Source organism: Schistocerca piceifrons, chromosome X, assembly GCF_021461385.2.
Source record: "Schistocerca piceifrons isolate TAMUIC-IGC-003096 chromosome X, iqSchPice1.1, whole genome shotgun sequence".
NCBI lineage: Eukaryota > Metazoa > Arthropoda > Insecta > Orthoptera > Acrididae > Schistocerca > Schistocerca piceifrons.
Genome location: NC_060149.1, coordinates 126,050,772 through 126,075,831, shown reverse-complemented (window position 1 = coordinate 126,075,831; position 25,060 = coordinate 126,050,772).

Sequence of the window (25,060 nt, the reverse complement as noted above, 5' to 3'; positions counted from 1 at the left end):
TTTGAAATGTGGTGCTACAGAAGAATGCTGAAGATTAGATGGGTAGATCACATAACTAATGAGGAAGTATTGAATAGGATCGGGGAGAAGAGAAGTTTGTGGCACAACTTGAGCAGAAGAAGGGATCGGTTGGTAGGACATGTTCTGAGGCATCGAGGTATCACCAATTTAGTATTGGAGGGCAGCGTGGAGGGTAAAAATCATAGGGGGAGACCAAGAGATGAATACACTAAGCAGATTCAGAAGGATGTAGGTTGCAGTAGGTACTGGGAGATGAAGAAGCTTGCACAGGATAGAGTAGCATGGAGAGCTGCATCAAACGAGTCTCAGGACTTAAGATCACAACAACAACAACAACAACATAGCTACTAACTCACAGTCTAGTTTTTTGACGAATTTGAAATCGACATTTCGATTATATAAGACGGTATCAATTTATTTTTGTATGAGTTTGTCTCGCTTGAGTGTCAGTACTTTAAGTACTGCCTACACCTGGGTTTTAATTTATATTTTTGCCCGAAAGACTTTTGAAGGTAGATAGATGTAAATAAGACTGAAAATTATTTCTTCTAAAAAATTATAACTGAAGTTCATATATGAACGATATTTTAAGTTATTTTTGCACGTCTGCTGAAAGTACAGCGTGAAAACATATAATTTATTGGCTTTCGTAACGTGCCCATACACTCATTTCAGCACTGGAAATGGTAAGCGACAGTTTGTTTTGACAGTTCAGAGTGTGCATTGGCTTAAGTAATATCTTGGTACGAAGCTACATAGGATTAACAAAGAACGAATTTCGGTAGAAAACTAGTTTTACGTCCACAACATACTGAAACTAGTAAAATATTAACATTATTTGTCTAGTGGAAAGCAATGTTTCCTATCCAGAGTGAAAAAGAAAAACGTTGTGTTATTGCCGGATGGTAGCTGTTTTTATACAACGTAACTTCAAATGTTTTGTCCCATTATAAACAAAAAGATCTTTCTTGAGGTAAAGTTCGTCACAAACTTTAGAAACAGGCATACAATACTGCGCAGCGCAGTTTCCTAATATGTGTCACAGCCTTTATTTACACGTTAAAACATGAACTGTAGTTTCATTCCTATTCGCAGTTTAAATCTAATATGTGGGAAATTCTTTTAGAAGTTGTTATCGTTTGACAAAATTTTCGGGCAGAAATGTGAATAATAGATACAATGTGATTAGTTTGTTAAAAGTTTAACTCGTCATCGAAATGAGACATTTGAAGTTGAGTTTACAGCATTTGTATTTTCAAAAGCGACTAAAGAGAAGAAAGTTTTACTGGCGAAACAGTAAAGATAAGATAAATAATGCGTATAGTTTGATCTCCAAACGAACAAGTTGAACTCGTACTGTCCTGTGGAAATAAATATACAGCTCCAAACGAGTGGGAAGAACGTGCTAGGGAACTCTGACGGTAAATGAGGTTCTCCATGTCTATTATCTCGCGCGCGATAATCTCGTGTTGTGAGCCCAGAGTTAACAGAGATTCAGTGGTGACGGAAGAAGCTGGTCTGACGGTACACAGATATTCTGGGACTGCTCTAGCGGACCCGGGCTGGGTGCTAGACTGTACTGGATCAATGTTCACAGATAAGGAGCTTAACTTAGGACTCGCCGTACCGCCAAGTGCTGCGAGAAAATATTGCGTAACACTTTGGGCGCTGTCATTTCTCGTCCGTCAGCCACACCCGTGTTGGTAAAGCGCAAGGGTATCTCAATCATAACATAAGAGATGCTTTACGAGGATCATCCGTTATCATCGATTTAGCGTTGCAAGTGATAAGCAAAGTGGCGCAGCCACGTCAGGAAGCTGCAGAACTCTCCGGTTTTGCTCGAGACTTCACATGCTGTGTCCTGGTGACTCATCACAGACGACTTGCCTGAATGTTGCACTCCGGGGAAATATTGAGAGCGAAATAAGATATGAATAAAACTTACATGTGCGAATCATGTTAGACATGTGATTCTAAGGCGTTACTGATACTACTGAAGGAACATATACGCTGCCTGATCAAAAGTATCTGGACCATTACCACTGGCCCCTACTGCAGGGTGTGTCCACTCTTCGTCTTTATGACGGCTTCAAATCTGCTGGGGACACTTTCATTGAGGTGTTTGAATGTCTGTGAAGGAATGGTAGCCCATGCTTCTTCAAAATCAGAAACCAGAGAAGTCGACAGTTTAATTCATCCTACAGTTGTTCCACTGGGTTCAGGTCGGGACTCTTGGCAGGTCAGCCCATTTCAGGAATGTTATTGTCCAAGAGTAGGTTTAATTATGAACAAAAAACAAGAGCGCGGGTAAGCTACTGCGAACAGCATAGCGACCGCATTATTGTAGCCAATATAGACGCCAAGCTCAAGCCTACCACAGTAGTACAAATTTATATGCCAACCAGCTCCGCAGATGATCAAGAGATTGAAGAAATGTATGATGAGATAAAAGAAATTATTCAGATAGTGAAGGGAGATGAAAATTTAATAGTCATGGGGGACTGGAATTCGATAGTAGGAAAAGGAAGAGAAGGAAAAGTAGTAGATGAATATGGAATGGAGATAAGGAATGAAAGAGGAAGCTGCCCGTTACAAATCTGACAGAACGTAACTTAAGAATAGCTAACACTTGGTTTAAGAATCATGAAAGAAGTTTGTGTACGTGGAAGAGGCCTGGAGACACTGGAATGGTAAGACAGAGATTTAAGAACCAGGTTTTAAATTGTAAGATATTTCCAGGAGCAGATGTGGACTCTGACCACAATTTATTGGTTATGAACTGTAGACTAAAACTGAAGAAACTGAAAAAAGGTGGGAATTTAAGAAGATGGGACCTGGATAAACTGAAAATACCAGATGTTGTGGAGAGAGAGCATTAGAGAATGATTTACAAGAACGGGAGAAGGAAATACAGTAGCAGAAGAATGGTTAGCTTTGAGATATGAAATAGTGAAGGCAGCAGAGGATCAAGTAGGTAAAAGGACGAGGGCTAGTAGAAACCCTAGGGTAACGAAGAGATACTGAATATAATTGATGAAAGGAGAAAATATAAAAATACAGAAAAGGAATACAAACCTCTCAAAAATGAGACCGACACGAAGTGCAAAATGGGTAAACAAGGATGGATAGAGGACAAATGTAAAGATGTAGAGGCGTATATCACTAGGGGTGAGATAGATACTGCCTTCCGGAAAATTAAAGAGACCTTTGGAGAGAAGAGAACCAGCTGTATGAATGTCAAGAGTTCAGATGGAAAACCAGTCCTAAGCAAAGAAGGGAAAGCAGAAAGATGGAAGGAGTATATAGAGGGTCTATACAAGGGCGATGTACTTGAGCGCAAAATATTATGGAAATGGAAGAGGACGTATATGAAGATTAGATGGGAGATATGATACTATGTGAAAAATTTGACAGGGCACTGAAAGACCTAAGTCGAAACAAGGCCCCGGGAGTAGACAACATTCCATTAGAACTACTGATAGCCTTGGGAGAGCCAGCCTTGACAAAACTCTACCATCTGGTGAGCAAGATGTATGTTGTTGTTGTTGTTGTGGTCTTCAGTCCTGAGAGTGGTTTGATGCAGCTCTCCATGCTACTCTATCCTGTGCAAGCTTCTTCATCTCCCAGTACTTACTGCAACCTACATCCTTCTGAATCTGCTTAGTGTATTCATCTCTTGGTCTCCCTCTACGATTTTTACCCTCCACGCTGCCCTCCAATGCTAAATTTGTGATCCCTTGATGCCTCAAAAGATGTCTTACCAACCGATCCCTTCTTCTAGTCAAGTTGTGCCACCAACTTCTCTTCTCCCCAATCCTATTCAATACCTACTCATTAGTTACGTGATCTACCCACCTTATCTTCAGCATTCTTCTGTAGCACCACATTTCGAAAGCTTCTATTCTTTCTTGTCCAAACTAGTTATCGTCCATGTTTCACTTCCATACATGGCTACACTCCATACAAATACTTTCAGAAACGACTTCCTGACACTTAAATCTATACTCGATGTTAACAAATTTCTCTTCTTCAGAAACGATTTCCTTGCCATTGCCGGTCTACATTTTATATCCTCTCTACTTCGACCATCATCAGTTATTTTACTCCCTAAATAGCAAAACTCCTTTACTACTTTAAGTGTCTCATTTCCTAATCTAATTCCCTCAGGATCACCCGATTTAATTTGACTACATTCCATTATCCTCGTTTTGCTTTTGTTGATGTTCATCTTATATCCACCTTTCAAGACACTGTCCATTCCGTTCAACTGCTCTTCCAAGTCCTTTGCGGTCTCTGACAGAATTACAATGTCATCGGCGAACCCCAAAGTTTTTACTTCTTCTCCATGAATTTTAATACCTACTCCGAATTTTTCTTTTGCTTCCTTTACTGCTTGCTCAATATACAGATTGAATAACATCGGGGAGAGGCTACAACCCTGTATCAATCCTTTCCCAACCACTGCTTCCCTTTCATGCCCCTCGACTCTTATAACTGCCATCTGGTTTCTGTACAAATTGTAAATAGCCTCTCGCTCCCTGTATTTTACCCCTGCCACCTTCAGAATTTGAAAGAGAATATTCCAGTTAACATTGTCAAAAGCTTTCTCTAAGTCTACAAATGCTAGAAACGTAGGTTTGCCTTTTCTTAATCTTTCTTCTAAGATAAGTCGTAAGGTTAGTATTGCCTCACGTGTTCCAACATTTCTACGGAATCCAAACTGATCTTCCCCGAGATCCGCCTCTACCAGTTTTTTTTGCAGCTGTGACTTATTAAACTGATAGTTCGGTAATTTTCACATCTGTCAACACCTGCTTTCTTTGGGATTGGAATTATTATATTCTTCTTGAAGTCTGAGGGTATTTCGCCTGTCTCATACATCTTGCTCACCAGATGGTAGAGTTTTGTCAGGACTGGCTCTCCCAAGGCCATCAGTAGTTCTAATGGAATGTTGTCTACTCCCGGGGCCTTGTTTCGACTCAGGTCTTTCAGTGCTCTGTCAAACTCTTCACGCAGTATCTTATCTCCCATTTCGTCTTCATCTACATCCTCTTCCATTTCCATAATACTGTCCTCAAGTACATCGCCCTTGTATAAACCCTCTATATACTCCTTCCACCTTTCTGCCTTCCCTTCTTTGCTTAGAACTGGGTTTCCATCTGAGCTCTTGATATTCATACAAGTGGTTCTCTTCTCTCCAAAGGTCTCTTTAATTTTCCTGTAGGCAGTATCTGTCTTACCCCTAGTGAGACAAGCCTCTACATCTTTACATTTGTCCTCTAGCCATCCCTGCTTAGCCATTTTGCACTTCCTGTCGATCTCATTTTTGAGACGTTTGTATTCCTTTTTGCCTGCTTCATTTACTGCATTTTTATATTTTCTCCTTTCATCAATTAAATTCAATATTTTTTGTGTTACCCAAGGATTTTTATTAGCCCTCGTCTTTTTACCTACTTGATCGTCTGCTGCCTTCACTACTTCATCCCTCAGAGCTACCCATTCTTCTTCTACTGTATTTCCTTCCCCCATTCCTGTCAATTGTTCCCTTATGCTCTTCCTGAAACTCTCTACAACCTCTGGTTCTTTCAGTTTATCCAGGTCCCATCTCCTTAAATTCCCACCTTTTTGCAGTTTCTTCAGTTTCAATCTGCAGTTCATAACCAATAGATTGTGGTCAGAATCCACATCTGCCCCTGGAATCGTCTTACAATTTAAAACCTGGTTCCTAAATCTCTGTCTTACCATTATATAATCTATCTGATACCTTTTAGTATCTCCAGGATTCTTCCGGGTATACAACCTTCTTTTATGATTCTTGAACCAGGTGTTAGCTATGATTAAGTTATGCTCTGTGCAAAATTCTACAAGGCGGCTTCCACTCTCATTTCTTCCCCCCAATCCATATTCACCTACTATGTTTCCTTCTCTCCCTTTTCCTACACTCGAATTCCAGTCACCCATGACTATTAAATTTTCGTCTCCCTTCACTACCTGAATAATTTCTTTTATCTCGTCATACATTTCATCAATTTCTTCATCATCTGCAGAGCTAGTTGGCATATAAACTTGTACTACTGTAGTAGGCATGGGCTTTGTGTCTATCTTGGCCACAATAATGCGTTCACTATGCTGTTTGTAGTAGCTAACCCGCACTCCTATTTTTTTATTCATTATTAAACCTACTCCTGCATTACCCCTATTTGATTTTGTATTTATAACCCTGTAATCACCTGACCAAAAGTCTTGTTCCTCCTGCCACCGAACTTCACTAATTCCCACTATGTCTAACTTTAACCTGTCCATTTCCCTTTTTAAATTTTCTAACCTACCTGCCCGATTAAGGGATCTGACATTCCACGCTCCGACCCGTAGAACGCTAGTTTTCTTTCTCCTGATAACGACGTCCTCTTGAGTAGTCCCCTCCCGGAGATCCGAATGGGGGACTATTTTACCTCCGGAATATTTTACCCAAGAGGACGCCATCATCATTTAATCATACAGTAAAGCTGCATGTCCTCGGGAAAAATTACGGCTGTAGTTTCCCATTGCTTTCAGCCGTTCGCAGTACCAGCACAGCAAGGCCGTTTTGGTTAATGTTACAAGGCCAGATCAGTCAATCATCCAGACTGTTGCCCCTGCAACTACTGAAAAGGCTGCTGCCCCTCTTCAGGAACCACACGTTTGTCTGGCCTCTCAACAGATACCCCTCCGTTGTGGTTGCACCTACGGTACGGCCATCTGTATCGCTGAGGCACGCAAGCCTCCCCACCAACGGCAAGGTCCATGGTTCATGGATGTATGAGAGAAGCGAAATACCCTCATACTTCAAGAAAAATGTAATAATTCCAGTCCAAGAAAGCAGGTGTTAACAGGTGTGAAAGTTACCGAACTATCAGTTTAATAAGTCACGGCTGCAAAATAATAAGACGAATTTTTTACAGACGAATGGAAAAAACTGGTAGAAGCCAACCTCGGATAAGATCAGTTTGGATTCCGTAAGAATGTTGGAACATGTGAGGCAATACTGATCCTACGACTTATTTTAGAAGATAGATTAAGCAAAGGCAAACCTACGTTTCTAGCATTTGTAGACTAACAGAAAGCTTTTGACAATGTTGACTGGAATACTCTCTTTCAAATTCTGAAGGTGGCAGGGGCCAATACAGGGAGCGAAAGGCTGTTTACAATTTGTACAGAAACAAGATGACAGCTATAAGAGTCGAGGCGTACGAAAGGAAGCAGTGGTTGAGAAGGGAGTGAGACAGGGTTGTAGCCTATCCCCGATGTTATTCGATCTGTGCACTGTGCAAGCAGTAAAGGAAACAAAATGAAAATGTGGAGTAGGAATTAAAATCCATGGAGAAGAGATAAAAACCTTGAGGTTTGCCGATGAAGGTGTAATTCTGCAGAGACGGCAAATGACTTGGAAGAGAAGTTGAACGGAATACACAGTGACTTGAAAGGAGTATATAAGATGAACATCAACGAGGGTAATGGAATGCAATCGAATTAAATCAGATGATGCTGAGGGAATTGGATTAGGAAATGAGACACTTAAAGTAGTAGATGAGTTTTGCTATTTGGGGCGCAAAATAACTGATCATGGTTGAAGTAAGGAGGATATAAATTGTCGACTCGCAATTGCATGGAAAGCGTTTCTGAAGAAGAGAAATTTGTTAACATCGAGTATAGCTTTAAGTGTCAGGAAGTCCATTCTAAGAGTATTTTATGGAGTTTAGCCACGTATGGAAGTGAAACATGGGCGATAAATAGTTGAGAAGAGAGCAGAAGCTGTCGAAATGTGGTGCTACAGAAGAATGCTGAAGATTAGATGGGTAGATCACATAACTAATGAGGAAGTATTGAATAGGATTAAGGAGAAGAGGAATTTACGGCAAAGCTTGACTAGAAGAAAGGATCGGTTGGTAGGACACGTTCTGAGGCATCAAGGGATAACCAGTTTAGTATTGGTGGGAAGCATGGAGGGTAAAATTCGTAGAGGGAGACCAAGAGATGAATACACTAAGCAAATTCAGAAGGATGTAGGTTGCAGTAGTTATTCGGAGATGAAGAAGCTTGCACAGGATAGAGTAGTATGGAGAACAGCGTCAAACCACTCTCTGGACTGAAGGCCACAACTACAACATTGTCCAAGAACCATTGCCTCAAAGATGGTGCTTTACGACAGGGTGCATTATCATGCTGATACACATACCGTTTCCGAACTGTTCCTCCATCGTACGCAGTACATACGGCTGTAAAATGTGTTCATATGCTTCCGCATGTTGTGTTTTCTTAAGCGCTATAAGGGAACCATACCCTAACCACGAAAATCACTGCCATACCTAACGCTACATCCTCCGTATTTCACTGTCGGCACTACACGCGATAGAAGGTAACTCTCTCCACTCATTCGCCAAGCACAGCCCCTCCATCGGACTGCCACAGAGTATAGCGCGATTCATCACTCCAAATCATTTGCTTCCAGTCATCCACCATCTAGTGTCGTCGGTCTTTACCCTGTCTCAGGTGTCGCTTAGCACAGAGTACAGTAATGTGTGGCTTACATGGAGCTGTTCGACCATGGTACCTCATTATTCTTACCTCCGTATGCACTGTCTTTGTGCTAGCTGGACTGCTAGTAGTTTGGAAATCAACAGTGATTGCTTCTATCGACTTCATACGATTTTTACTGCCACCTCCGCAATGCTTGACGGTTCCTGCCCATCAGTACATGAAGTCTACCTGGTCTTGGTTCAGATGTAATTAGAATTATATATTAATACCTTCAACTGCCGGAACCGCGCTGCTGCTACGGTCGCAGGTTCGAATCCTGCTTCGGGCATGGATGTGTGTGATGTCCTTAGGTTAGTTAGGTTTAGGTAGTTCTAAGTCTAGGGGACTGATGACCTCGGATGTTAAGTCACATAGTGCTCAGAGCCATTTGAACCATTTTGAACCTTCAACTGCTGACGGGCGTTGATATAAACCAACGGGGACAGGTGAAAATGTGTACCCCACTCGGGACTCGAACCCGGGATTTCCTGCTTACATGGCAGACGCTCTATCCATCTGAGCCACCCAGGGCACAGAGGATAGTGCGAATGCACGGATTATCTCGCGCACGCCTCCCGTGGGACCCACATTCTCATCTTATATGTCCACACACTACATTCGTAGTGTCCGTACCCAACACACTCATTACTCGTGGAAGACATTCTTACCAAGTACCGTAAGAGTTCGGGTAATATGTGTGCATGCGCACAGAAGAGGAAAGTCATGGCCGGTATTGCCAGAACTATATACTTATAACAGACACCATATCCATATAAGTATATGGTTTAGATGTGGTTGTTCTTTGCGTTTCCACTTTACAATTACATCACCAACAGCCGACTTGGAGAGGTTTAGAAGGTTTCAAATGTCCCTGATGGATGTGCTGCTCGGGTGACATCCAATGACTAGTCCACGTTCGAAGTCACTGAGCTCTCCTACCGACCAGTTTCACTGTTACTGCATCTCTGCTGACAACACAATACTCCCCGCCTCCTTTTATAGCGGCAGCTGTGGCTCTCGTGACATCTAACAGTTACGTCAGCGTTACGTAGCGATGTCCGGATACTTTTGATCAATAGTGTCTTCCCAAGTGTCCATCCTGATTTGCGACTCCTCGGTTCTACGATGACAGTCTTACTTGTCTTCGTCAGATTCTGGGAGCGATGTTACTAGACGTGTGTTCCGTCTCGCCAATTTTTTTAAATTTTATTTTCTGCCGTTTAAAGTTGACCTGTCACCTAATGACTAAGGCAGGTCGTGTTTTCACAATATTAAATTGTACATGTACTTAAAATCAAGCTTATTTGTTCTCTCAGTGTTTTAACACATTTGCAGCTGCATATACTTGCAAACTTAAAACTAATTAGGATAATGAAATGTTTAAAATTAACAAGTTATGTGTTAAGAAGATAGGAAGCTAGGAAGATAGGAAAGTATTTAAATTTGTAGAATGCCGTCACCGGTACTGTCCAGGAGCTAGTATTTCAAAGAGACATTGAGCCTGCAGTTCCTGGATAGCGAAGCACTGCTTTCATCTGGAGTTCCAAGTGATATGCGTCAAAGTCTTTGTTCCGCAAGACTTACACACGATTGTAATTTCACTGCACACAACCGACTTATTTGATTTTAAAGGTATTGCTGAAATATTGTTGTCAATACAGGCGTGTAAAACCTCCAAATACAGTATGATCAAAGTGTCTCATACTAATCCATCTCAGATAGATACTAAAAATTCCTAATCTGAAACAGAATAATGGAAAAAATATCCTAGTGTATTCAAAAGGGGAAAGACCACCGTTGACGTGTGCCATGCTGCACTTCATACGAAATATCAACCACGTTTATCAGTTGAAAAACAGAAAGACCTGTTGAAGATGTTGGCGTTCCTTCCTTACATGAATGGAAGTTTTGCAACAAACTTGGCAACATCTGATCGCAAGAATGGAGTTGTGTTGGGAAACAGAAATTAATACTGCGAGAATTTTTCTTGAATATAATGTTATTCTCTTGTAAAAAAAGTAAAATGTATTAGAAATGGTTTTTCATGGATACAGCTTTGCTAGTTGAAATTTAACTGCAATATTTCTGTACTTGTATCGACAGAAATAAACCGTAGTGACTCAGGATTAATGGCACTTGAAAGAGAAAACATTCTTATTGGCACTTAGAACCAGTCAGTTGCCTGTAATATCAGCCAATACATTCTTAGCACATTACTTATATTATAATGTGTCTCGTTATTTTTTACAGTGAGGAGGTGAGGAGCGCAATTCTCTGCTACCAGAATAACTTCTCAGTTGTTTGGATAGAAGTAAGTTATGTACAAAGAGATATACATTGCTTTTTATTCTCCTTACAAACGTGAGATTTGACAAATAAAACGTTTGATTTCTCCACTCTTCATTTATAAATTATACACAGAAACCCTCCTCGTGAATCAGTCTATATATTGGTGAAAACCGAATCAAAACCGTTGCAGTATCTCCTGGTTTAGTCTTCACACACAGACAGAAAAATGCGACGGAGACTAATTTCGTAAAAGCATCTCAACAAATCGCGGTATTTATTTATTTTTCGTGCTTCATGTTTTATTTACCCTAATGATAATTCGGTTTGTAAGTAGCCTGTTTATGTGTTTGTATGTTGGCAGCGCTATAGACTCCATTAATATTGCTGAGAGAACTGTGTGCTCTCGGTAAGAGACACTGTGGTTGGACGAACTAGCAGTTAGCAGTTAGCGAGCGAACGGCTTGGACATGTGTCCTTGGTGGAGACTTCGTGTTGGTAGGACATGCATTGTAAAATAAGGATGGATGTAGTTGGAAACGTTTGGGTAGAGGAATTATTGACAACTATATAATTTTTGCAATGATTGAAGCGATTTCATAAATTCACTGTAGCTCCATTCATTGATATATGGTCTCGACACACTACAGATACGTAGAAAAACTCATAAAGGTTTCTGCCGCCAGAGCGCTCGAGAGCGCAGTGAGACAAAATGGCGACAGGAGCCGAGGAAACGTATGTCGTGCTTGAAATGCACTCACATCAGTCAGTCATAACAGTGCAACGACACTTCAGGACGAAGTTCAACAAAGATCCACCAACTGCTAACTCCATTCGGCGATGGTATGCGCAGTTTAAAGCTTCTGGATGCCTCTGTAAGGGGAAATCAACGGGTCGGCCTGCAGTGAGCGAAGAAACGATTGAACGCGTGCGGGCAAGTTTCACGCGTAGCCCGCGGAAGTCGACGAATAAAGCAAGCAGGGAGCTAAACGTACCACAGCTGACGGTTTGGAAAATCTTACGGAAAAGGCTAAAGCAGAAGCCTTACCGTTTACAATTGCTACAAGCCCTGACACCCGATGACAAAGTCAAACGCTTTGAATTTTCGGCGCGGTTGCAACAGCTCATGGAAGAGGATGCGTTCAGTGCGAAACTTGTTTTCAGTGATGAAGCAACATTTTTTCTTAATGGTGAAGTGAACAGACACAATGTGCGAATCTGGGCGGTAGAGAATCCTCATGCATTCGTGCAGCAAATTCGCAATTCACCAAAAGTTAACGTGTTTTGTGCAATCTCACGGTTTAAAGTTTACGGCCCCTTTTTCTTCTGCGAAAAAAACGTTACGGGACACGTGTATCTGGACATGCTGGAAAATTGGCTCATGCCACAACTGGAGACCGACAGCGCCGACTTCATCTTTCAACAGGATGGTGCTCCACCGCACTTCCATCAAGATGTTCGGCATTTCTTAAACAGGAGATTGGAAAACCGATGGATCGATCGTGGTGGAGATCATGATCAGCAATTCATGTCATGGCCTCCACGCTCTCCCGACTTAACCCCATGCGATTTCTTTCTGTGGGGTTATGTGAAAGATTCAGTGTTTAAACCTCCTCTACCAAGAAACGTGCCAGAACTGCGAGCTCGCATCAACGATGCTTTCGAACTCATTGATGTGGACATGCTGCGCCGAATGTGGGAGGAACTTGATTATCGGCTTGATGTCTGCCGAATCACTAAAGGGGCACATATCGAACATTTGTGAATGCCTAAAAAAACTTTTTGAGTTTTTGTATGTGTGTGCAAAGCATTGTGAAAATATCTCAAATAATAAAGTTATTGTAGAGCTGTGAAATCGCTTCAATCATTTGTAATAACCCTGTATATAAGGTAAAATCTGCTAAATACATTGTTTGCTCTTCAACAAAATCTTTCTTTTGCTAACCATATGCCTCCTAGTAGTTAGAGCCTACAGTAGTTACAATCATTTTATTTAGTGGCTGTAGTTGATGCTTGCTGCAATTGCTGTAGTTCGTGTTATAAAGAATTTCTGTTAGGTAAGTGACTTATGAAAAGTATGTTAGGATCTCTTCCAATTCAGGGCCATTCTTTTGTGTTAATTAATGGAAGCCATGTTGTCATTGTATAGCAGTCAGATTGCGTTGGGCTTGTATATTGTGGGTAATAAATGAATAGGTTAAGTCTGAGTTGTCATTGTCAGGGAAAATTCCGTAGTTCAGTGTTGAAATGATACAAATAAGTAAACACTTAAAAGCTTCACCTGCAACGGATGGCTGCTGGCCATCTCTACGAGAACTACAGTGGGTTTGCACCTTTGGTGGCCTGTTACTGCCATAATCTTTACAAGGACTACAGTGGGACTGCACCTTTGTTGGGCCGTTACTACCATAATCTCTACAAGGACTACTGTGGATCTGCTCTGTGGTGACCCACCAATTCTAACAATATTCTTCAAGACTTCGACTGATTCTGCTGAGAGTCTGCTCCGCTGTGGCCCATTACCAGTCTTACGATATCAACTGAAATCTTTATGTCAAATCAGTACTGTGTTTCCCTGGGGAGGACAACACTACTTCTTCAAGACTGCATGGTTGTCCACTACTTACATGTGCATTTTCATATACTGCTCAGCCTTTGTGCATATAATTTCCGTGGACTTATTTTCTGCTGTATAGAACTGTCTTTAGGGACTGTGAGGAGAATTTTCACTTTATTGACCGACAGCATATTACTTAACCTTTGTACGCATCTGATCTATTTGATATTGTTAATATAAAAAAATTTAACAACTTAGTTTTGGCCAATGCCCAAAACACTTTGTAAAATTTTTTGAGGGGATCAGGGGGGCTATGTCAGTAGCTTGCTTATATGTTGGCAGCGCCCTCTGTAAGAGACTCCGTGGTTGGACGGACTAGCAGTTAGCATTTAATTGTTTGAAGCCATGTTACGTTGCATAGCAGTCAGATCGCGTTGGGCTTGTATACGTTGGTAATAAATGAATGGATTAAGTTTGAGTTGTCATTTTCAGGGAAAATTTCGTAGTTCAGTGTTGAAATTATAAAAATAAGTAAACGCTAAGAAGTTTCACCCACTCAGTTATTTCAGTGGACACACACAAACAAGTTTCAGGTTTCCTTATGTCTTACAGAAAGAGCTACGGTCTTGTTGGTACTGGTGAATTAAGCACATAAGGAACCGATGTATGTCTTACACTGTTTCATCGAGACGTCCCAGTGGTATTTTTGTCTGCTCATAGATTGGAGAAAAAGGTACAAACCTCCATGACGCTTCCGCTGTTTCGGTTTTGAGGAGTCGTCTTGAATAATTTCACACGAACCCTACGACTGTTCCTTCAAAGATTATATGGTCGATACTTCCGGCTGTACCTGTCAGAGCTGGCAATGACTGCTATTTAGTGACCCTGCTGTCGGTATAGCTTCATCTACATCTGTGGTTCCCAACCTTTATGAGACTGTTACCCCTGATTGCAGTCAGATATTGTCTAGTACCCCCACCAACCATCAACAACATTAACGCCTAACCGAACTTTAGAATGAAAAAGAATATTCTTTGAAAGCCTTTATTTTTTAAATGGTATTTAGTTTTCGTAGGTGTCTTATTAAACCCCGAAATAATGAATTGATGAATAATTGGTACCGCTTAATTCTAACAACATTTTTTTAAATATTTGTAGATAGATGAAGTAATTCTCAGTGCATCGCGAGTGTTACCTACAACTCTTCTGCACAAAAGAAAGCTAATTATCCACATTGATGGTAAATACTTATTACACAACGTGCTTCCTCTGCATCACTGTTGTTCCTAGTGACACTTGCTTTACTCACACCCTGCTACCTCATTTCATTTTAAAATCAATCAACTATACATACTGCTTGTGTACTACCAGATTCCTGGACTCCTTACCCCCGAAATGGTAGAAATTGGAACACTTTGGGCTGCCAATGCTTGGCGTCTGACCACTGCCGCACAGTAGTAGCCATTAAATAATTACAGCTGTACCGAGCGAGGTGGCGCGGTGGTTAGCACACTGGATTCGCATTCAGGAGAACCACGGTTGAAACCCGCGTCCGGCCATTCTGATTTAGGTATTCCATGCTTTTCCCAAATCGCTTCAGGCAAATGCCGGCTTTGTTCCTTTGAAATGGCACGGCCGACTTCCTTCCCCAACCTTCCCTAATCCGATGAGGCCGATGACCTCGCTGTTTGGTCCCCTCCCCCAAATTAGCCAACCAACCAGCCAATTACTGCTATGCTGAGATTTCAGTTAGCTCGTTTATTGTAGCGAAGTGAATAATGAAGCAGTTTCTGGTCCATTGTGGGAATTACATACATTTCAGATAAGGTATATTCATGAGATATTTAAGCATTTGTGTATCAGTTTTTCTGTCACAGATGGATGATTCAAAGTATACGTGCCGCAGGTGGACTATGTGAGGAGTAAGTAAGTTGATGTTCATACATTCGTTTCACAAGCTGTAACCCCCACCACATTGCCTCACCCATTAATGCTAGCAGTGCTGGAGTATTACGAAATTGTGATGATAATAATAATGACTTTTTGAAAATAGTTGAGTTTCGAAACCCAAACATTACTGATTTTTTTTGACCTCTCAGAAAATTTAATTTCACCCCTCCGGGGGTAATTACGCCCAGGTTGGGAACCACTGCCTTACGTTATTTGACTGTAATGTGATTCAGATTTATTCTCTTAACTCAGCTAAATACAAATAAAATTATTGCTTTTTTTCTTGTGTTATTTAATGGGACGGCAGTCTCTGGTTTTACGTTTACTCGTAACCCAGATCTGAAGATGGCTGTAGATCATAGCTAAAACTGATAATTGTAAAAGTAAAACCAGTGACTGTCATCCGGTTAAATAATAGAAGGAAAGTAGTTATTTTATCATTAGAAGCGTTCTGCAAAATGACAATTATGCCGTATTTCGCAAAATAAATAAAACTGATTTGTATCATGTATGTAACTTCTTTCAACAGCTCTATATTACGGTTTTCTTCATTATGCACTTTGAAAGAATTGAAACGTTTGTGGAGAACTGAATGACTTTTATCTGCGAGTGAAGTGAAACACATAACAACGACATCTTACAATCTAGTTGTTTAAATTAATTTAAGAAAAGATGAAAACAAATGCTTTAAATTCTGGTGGGTAGGCCCTCGTTCTACAAAGTGAATTACCACTTGGCAGAAACGTGTGAATGTTTTTGTTTTCTAGTAGTAAGAGTGAACTAAAAAAAGGACTTTGTCAAAATGTTTCCAAACACTATGCACATTTACAAAACTATAGTTTTTTACTACAGGGTGCGGCAAAAATACCTATAAGTGACGGAAGGCCGAAACTCCGACGAGAGAGGATTAGATAAACAAGATCTCGGTTACGAAAATGTTTTGAAGTCTTATCGTTTGCCCGCATCTCGTGGTCGTGCGGTAGCGTTCTCGCTTCCCACGCCCGGGTTCCCGGGTTCGATTCCCGGCGGGGTCAGGGATTTTCTCTGCCTCGTGATGACTGGGTGTTGTGTGCTGTCCTTAGGTTAGTTAGGTTTAAGTAGTTCTAAGTTCTAGGGGACTGATGACCACAGATGTTAAGTCCCATAGTGCTCAGAGCCATTAATCCATTAATCTTATCGTTTGTTGGTCAGATAATTAATCCTACGCCGATAACGATACTGTGATGGAGTTTCCAAAACGTTGTCTAACTCCAGGTGAACTGATCAGTTGTCTTCCAATTTCTTGGCGTGATGAAAGTAGTACGAAAGTAAAAAAAAGGAAGGAAGATCAGAGTTGATCATCCCGTAGAAACCGAATTAATTAGGCATGGAGTACAAGCTCGGATTTGGGAAGGTAGGGAAAGAAATCTACGGTGTCATTTTCAAGGAAACCATTCCAACATTTGTCTAAAGAGATTTAAGGAAACCACGAGAAACCTAAATCTGAATGGCCAGGTGCAGAACTGAACCGCATTTCTCCCGGATGCGAGTTAAGTGTTTTAGCGATTGCGCCATCTCGATCGCTAAAGTAGCCAGAGATATATAATTATCGCTATTGTGAGAGTCATGATGGTCACCACCTGCACCGTTAGTACATTGATGCGCATTAAAACTGCAACACCATGAAAGTAGCATGCAACACGCACCAGATTATCACGAAGTGTGCAGTATGTTTGGATATACAAATGATCACTATTTCATAGCAACCACAGACAGTAAATAAGACTAAGCTTATCTACATTTTGTACATAAAGAAACATTATGCACCAAGTTTCTCATTCAGAAACGGCGTTTGACAGCCTAGTGCACCAACCTCGATTAAAAGTTAATCGCGGTTAAATCGGATCTAATTCTGTGTCAACACAAAATTCTGGTGCACCGACCTTAGTTAAAGTTAAACGAGGGAGTTGACCGCCGTTAAATTTGACCGTAGCTTACGCCCGGTTTCCACGAGACGACCAGGATTTTATAAGTGTACGGTATTAAGATGGCGGCGCGTTTCAATGTACTGAGACAGACTCAAAACATCGCACACCGTACCTTATACGTAAGAGGAACCTAGAAAGTTTATTACTTCATGAATCAAATTTACCAGGAGTAGAATTAAATTGTCCCTTCATATGTGAACCCCAAGAAATAATGAGAAGATGGGAAGAATATATAGAATGGCTATACGTTGCAAGCAACCGACCAAGTGAAGAAGACCTTTGGATAGAAGAAGAAGATAAAGTTACAGGTGATGACAAAGGAAATGCGATACTAACTAGTGAGATTGAAGAATCTATGAAGGAGATGAAAAATGGAAAGGCAATGGGATTTGATGAGATTCTTGTGGAACTGTTAAAGTTATTGGAGAAAGAAGGGAAAAGGGAGTTGATTGAATTGTGTAATCAAATATAGATGACAGGAAAATGGCCAAAGGACTTTACAGAAAGTGTCTTAATACTTATAGAAAAGAAAAAGAACAGCAAAAAGTGTGAGGAACATAGAACAGTGAGTCTGATATCGCATGCAGCCGAAATCTTGCTGAGGACGCTCAACAGAAGGTTATATGGAAAGCTGAATTGGGAAATAGGAGATGAACAATTTGGTTTCAGGCGAGAAGTGGGAACTAGAGATGCCACTGGGCTTCTGAGAGTGATAGGGGAGAGGTACATGAAGAAGAAAAGGAAGGTGTATGTTGTGTTCATTGATCTTGAAAAGGCTTTTCACTGTGTCAGATGGAACAAACTGATGTAAATCCTAAGGAAACATGGAGTTGACTGGAGGGATAGACGGCTAATTAGAAATTTATATTTGAACAAGAGAGCAAGAGGAAGAATAGGGGGTGTGATGAGTGGAGAAATAGAACTCGAAAGAGGTGCGAGAGGCTTAACCCATTACAAGACCTGCCGTAAGGCAGAATACCATACTGCTACTAATCTTATGTGACCACACTGCCCATTTTTCTGTGACAAGGGGACCACACTACAATCGGATTTTTGTACTTTTTTATATTTATGGTATGCGAAGTTCAAAAGTCAAATGTACCTCTTCCGAAGTACTCCGATTTAACTCTCAAAAATTCTCAATAAGATCGACTTCTAAGATTTTCACCTATAATAAAGTAGATTCTTTTGGACAAGCAATGTGGCTCTGTGGTATTGAAAACATCGATCATGTGAACTTGCACTTTTCTCACATTACACACTGAATGCTTTGGATCAAGGCAATCAGGTAGATGCAGTATTTCTTGGTTACCGAAAAGCATTTGGCTCAGTACAACATTACACTTATTGTCAAAAGTTCGATCATATGGGATATGAAGTCAATTTTGTGACGGGATTGAGGATTTTTTGGTAGGGAAGAGACAGCATGTTATCTTGGATGGAGAGTTATCGTCAGGTGTAGAAACAGACAATATTAATAGTAAGATGTGCATTTTGCAGATGATGCATTCATTTGTTATGAAGTACTGTCTGAAAGAGGCTGCATGAATATTCAGTCAGATCTTGATAAGGTTTCAATGTGGTGCAGAGATTACAACTTGCTTTAAATGTTCAGAAATGTAAAACTGTGCACTTCACAAACCGGAAAAGCATACTATCCTATGACTATAACATCAATGAGTCAGTGTTGGAATCGGTCAACTCTTACAAATACCTGGGTGTAACACTCTGTATTTGTAGGGATATGAAATGGAGTGATCACATAGGCTTAGTCGTGGGTAAAGCAGATGGTAGACTTCAGTTTATTGGTAGAATCCTTGGGAAGTGCAATCAGTTTACGAAGAAGATCGCTTAAAAAGTCGCTCATGTGACCCATCCTAGAATATTGCTCAAGTGTGTAGGACCAGTACCAAATAGGACAAACAGGAGATACTGAACATACATTGAGAAGGGCAGCACAAATGGTCACAGATTTGTTTAATCCGTGGGAGAGTGTCACCGAGATACTGAAGGAACTGAACAGAAAGACTCTTGAAGACAGCAGTAAACTATCCCGAGAAAGTCTATTAACAAAGTATCAAGAACCGGCTTTAAATGGTGACTCTCATATACTACAGTCCCTACGAATCGCTCACGTAGGAATCGTGAGAATAAGATTAGAATAATTGCTGGACGCACAGAGACATTCAAACCATCATTATTCCCACGCTCCATACGTGAACGGAACAGGAAGAGACCCTAATAACTGGTACAATGGGATGTACCCTCTGACACGCACCTCACGGTGGTTTTTAGAGTAGAGACGTGGATGTAGATGTTAGCCTCCTGTCGTGACCTAAATCGATGCAGAGTGTGTTTAAGTGTCGCCTGGGCCAGCGCATTCTTCAGATCTCCCACAAAAAAAAAGAAGTGTGAAATCTTATGGGACTTAACTGCTAAGGTCATCAGTCCCTAAGCTTACACACTACTTAACCTAAATTATCCTAAGGACAAACACTCACACCCATGCCCGAGGGAGGACTCGAACCTCCGCCGGGACCTTCTCCCACCAGTCGAAAACATCTGGTTATGAGTTGCTGACAGACTGGTACGCCATCTCTTGCCCGCCACTAACACTGATTAATTCTGGCATAGGTATGAAGTAGCATGGTATGATGTTACCATATATGTCATCCGAGCTCAGTTCACGTTAATGCCCAGCCGGATTAGAGGCACTTTTACTAACAGAGGTGGCAGCTCCGAGCACTAAATCACACACTCTGTATACTCTCAAACCAGTTAAACATTACTTATACTGTTCTCGGATATCCATCCGGGTGCAGTCGTTTTCGTAGCACGATATTTCGACAGCGCGCTTTTTTCCAGTTGCTAGGCACCCTTCGTTGCTCCAGCGACCTATGATAAACTGTTGTTAGAAGGGGAGAAGATCTTCCGCATAATCTTTGAGGAATCTTACACGTATCTCGTCTGGTCCTGATGCCTTTCCACTACTGAGCGATTGTAGCAACATTTCAATTCCACTCGGTTATCTCAATATCTGCCATTTAGACGTTCGTACGATGATTGAAAGGAAGTACCGTGTTACGATCTTCCGCGGTGAAACAAGTTCGGAAGACCAAATTTAGTTTTTCGGCCTTCTCTCTGTTATCTACCGTTTCGATGCATTTATAGCCATTGAGCGACTGAATAACTGATATCGAACCACTTAGTAATTTTGCGTAAGACCAATACCTCTTAGGCTTTTTACTCAGGTCGGTTGATAAAATTTTATTTTCAAAATCACTGAACGTTTCTCTCATTGCTCTCCTCACTCTCATTTTCTCTTCGTTCAGCTTTTGTTTGTCTGCTAGGTTTTGACTTCTCTTGTATCTGTGATGAAGCTCTCTTTGTTTACTTAGCAGTTTTCTAACACGGCCATTAAGCCACGGTAGGTCTTTTGAATCCCTTGAGAACTTGCTCAGAACGTACTTGTCTAAGGCAAACTGAAAGACGCTTTTGAATTATTTCATTTTTTTGTACTCCTCATCTTCGTTCTCAGCACTGAATATTTGATGTCAATTACTTAGATACTCTTCAATTTTTATCCTGTCACTTTTGCTAAGCCAAAAAATATTTTGGCGTTCCAAGCTTTCATAAAATTCCTTGTAATACCCGTGGAGTTGCTATCGCAGCCTTATGGTCACGGATAACTTCCTCTACGTTAATTGATTCGATAAGTTCAAGTCTGTTCGTTGCTATGAGATCTAAGACGTTACTTCTCGAAGTGGTTCTCGGAGTAATTTTCAAACAGGGCTTTCAGAATAATGTCACACGAACCTCTGTCTCTGGCACCAGAGAAAAAATGCTAACATGACTCTCCCAATCTAAGCCTGACAAGTCGAAGTCATCCCGTATTACAATGGAGTGATCAAGAAGGCTATTAACGATATTCCGCAATTTTTCTCTGAAGCGCTCTACCACTATAGCTCCTCACCCAGGCAGTCTACCAAAACATCCCATTACCATTTTTGACCGACCTTTGATGCTTAACTTCACCCAGATTAATTCACACTCGGAATCCGTGGTAACCTCGCTAGATACTATCGTATTATTTACTGCAATAAATACAATCCTACCATTGGCGATTAACCTATCTTTACGACAAATATTCCAATCTGAATTTAGTATTTTGTTATTATTCTCTTCAGGTTTCAACCAGCCTTCTGTTGCTAATACTATCTTGACATTATAAGCGTCAAAATGCGATACTAAATTCTGGGACCTTCCCTTGGATGCTCCTGCGGTTTATAATATGATATTAATCTTTTCTATATCTGATCTGTGAGGACGAGCATTCTCTCATAACGTTATGGCTGATGTGTCTTCAATTTTTGCAGGCAATTCGATTCTGATCCAAAGCAGGGGTTCCTCTGAGTTAAAAAACCGCATGTGCACGCCACACATGCTACACTGCTCTAGTGGGCGCTGTCTGTGTTTACTGCACTTCTGATATATTAAGAGGAACTCTGCAGTTCTCCACCAAATGGCGGAGGTCGAGAAATTCGCACCCGATAGCGTCGCAGAGTCTTCTGAGCCTCTAGTTTAGACCTTCCACTGTGCTCCAGACCAGTGGACCACAATCGAGCCTGAGTGCGATTCTACAAACGGTGAGCTCAGCCTGCAACCTGCGTGTGATTCTAGCTGTCTTCATCAAATCGGCCATTCGCCGAAAGAAACTGAGGATGCCCTCAGAACCCAAGTGGCAGGCGTCATTCGTGTTGATAAGTGCCACTATTTGCAGTCGATTGCACCCAGTGCTCTTGATAGCCGTCTGCAAGATCCCCTCCACGTCTTGGACGAGACCCCTGGCAAACAGTATCATAGTTTAAAACCTCATGTGGGTGCGGGTAGAAGGAACATATTGTTCACCAATGACGCACTTCCACTGATACAGCGACTGCTTGTGGATTGCTAGTGACAGGGAGATGCGAGAAGTTGCAGGCGTCGTTTACGAAAATACCCTACTCCTCCTTTAGATATCTCTTTATTAACGTCACATTTTGTAGAGGACGTAGCCTCATCTGATCGCTTAAAATACGGCTCTTGGATGATGATGTTGGTTTGTGATGCGCTCAACACCGCGGCCATCAGCGCCCACCGATTTTCCTCCCATCCGGATAATTGGGTCGTGGTGCGGAATTTTTTCTTAGAGTGTATTTACTCCTCGATAAAATTTATTGTAAATAAGTGTATTTTTTTCAGGCAATTGCTCATTTCAAAAATTCAGTAATAGTAATCAGAACACTCTGCATGAATACTTAAAGTCACTTATTTTAGTCCAGTATGGTATCCATTTTTGACGAACATACATTTTCAGTAACTTGTCACCAGCCATAAATAGTTTAGCTACTAATAAAATACAGTTCCAGAACAGCCTTTACGACTTATTGGGACCAACTGCTTTCATTACATCTAGGAGTACTTTATAAGGAGATCCAATTGATTATTATTTACCATATCATATAAAGAGAAGAAAATGCAGTAACCGACTTCTTCTCATCTATAGTACATTAATATGACTGGATTAGTAAATATTTTTATTGTTGTCATTCAACAATGCTTGGTTAATATTTAATATATACATGACAGCTATTGTATTACTTTGTAAATAAAAATCAATTTGAATTTTTTTGACGTATTTCGGAGTCACGAGGATGTCCTCACCATAGGACCTACGTCTATGGAACGAACAACATATCTCATCTAATTCGAACAGAATGGCTCTTCAGAGCTCAGAAATCACTGTAGCGTGCAAAAACATATAATGGTCTCGCTAAAGGTAGTTAACCTTATCACACGTTCATATCTTCATGCATCACCGTAAGTAATACGTGTTGCAGTGGCAGGGAGCATTAAGGGAACGGTTTAATCAGCCACAGAGATGCGAAGTGACAGGGTCTGATAGACATCAGAAGGTTTATCACGCCTGATTAGAGGAACTTAGGCTTATATTTTTTCTGATGGAAAATATGTTTAGTAAGGATTACGTAACGCCGGCCGAAGTGGCCGTGCGGTTAAAGGCGCTGCATTCTGGAACCGCAAGACCGCTACAGTCGCAGGTTCGAATCCTGCCTCGGGCATGGATGTTTGTGATGTCCTTAGGTTAGTTAGGTTGAACTAGTTCTAAGTTCTAGGGGACTAATGACCTCCGCAGTTGAGTCCCATAGTGCTCAGAGCCATTTGAACCATTTGATTACGTAACGAACAACATTGCCTTCAACCATTTGTTGGTTTGTACAGTATATCCAGTGTGTTTTCATCCGCATTATGTAAGGATGTCTGATTCTCGCCGCTTCCTTCAGTTGTTATATAGCTTGTCTGAACAGAAATGGTCAGTATTCAGTGAGGTGACAGGAACGATATTTTGAAGCAAAAAAGTCTGATAAACATGGGCTCTAAAATGCGTACCTTAAGAGCTATGAGCACTTAATCATCTTCGATACGGTGAAACAATTCTTTTCCGTTATAAGCCCTTTGCTTTCCATATTTTGAGATGTCATCGTATGGGCACACACAAGGAAAAAAATGTCCAGTAAACATCGGGCCTAAAGGAATATACCTTAAGAGATACGAGCACTTGTTTAGTAGAAGAGATGTGTTTCACAGTAGTGAAGAGGGACAAGTCAGGTATGAATCTCAGAGCTCATGTCTACTAGACTTTTTTGGTTCGAATGGTCGTTCGCTGAATATTGACCATTCCTCCTGGAACATCCTATATACTGTACGGCCAACAGTCTCCAGACATCTGCTATTATACGTTCAAAAGATGTTACTCATGTAACTAATAGCATGTAAAGCTTCTTCTTGCCACCATTAGACCGTTTAATATCTCAGCAAGGCATTATACTAAGTTCTGAAACAGTGAAGGCTGTGGCTAAGCCATGTCTCCGCAATATCCTTTCTTTCAGGAGTGCTAGTTCTGTAAGGTTCGCAGAATAGCTTCTGTGAAGTTTGGAAGGTAGGAGACGAGGTACTGGCGGAATTAAAGTTGTGAGGACGGGTCATGAGTCGTGCATGGGTAGCTCAGTTGGTAGAGCACTTGCCGGCGAAAGTCAAAGGTCCCGAGTTCGAGTCTCAGTCCGGCACACAGTTTTAATCAGCGCACACTCCGCTGCAGAGTGAAAATGTCATTCTGGAATGAAGGAGTACTTTGTTTCCGTGTAACTGCTGCTTTGGGAACTGAAGCATTGCCTTTCGGATACTGAAATGATCAGAATCGAATATGTTAGCTTATAGTGGGAAGGATGCTTCTCTAGTACTTATATTCTCTTTAGAATGCGAGATATCGACCACCTTACGCGCTCTGGTTCCACTGGCGATACTTTTCTGTCTGAATACGGGGAACAATAGTTCCGAGAGAAGTGAACTGTGTTAAACAGGGAATTGATGTTGAAACGTCCCCTTTTTGAAGAATTATACAAGACTGTGCTTTAACTGACACACAATATTTTTTAGCGCAACGCAATCTGACTTTCAATAATCCCTACAAAAGAATGGCCCTGTCTAATATTAACCTATACGTTTCACAAATCACTTACCTCACAAAAATCTTCGTTACTCGAACTACTGCAATACAGCGAGCGCCACTACTGCCAGCTAAATAAAAGATTCAAACTAAGGAAGGCACTAACTACTGATAGGCATAGTTAGCAAATGAAAGATTTTAATAGAGAACAAACACTGT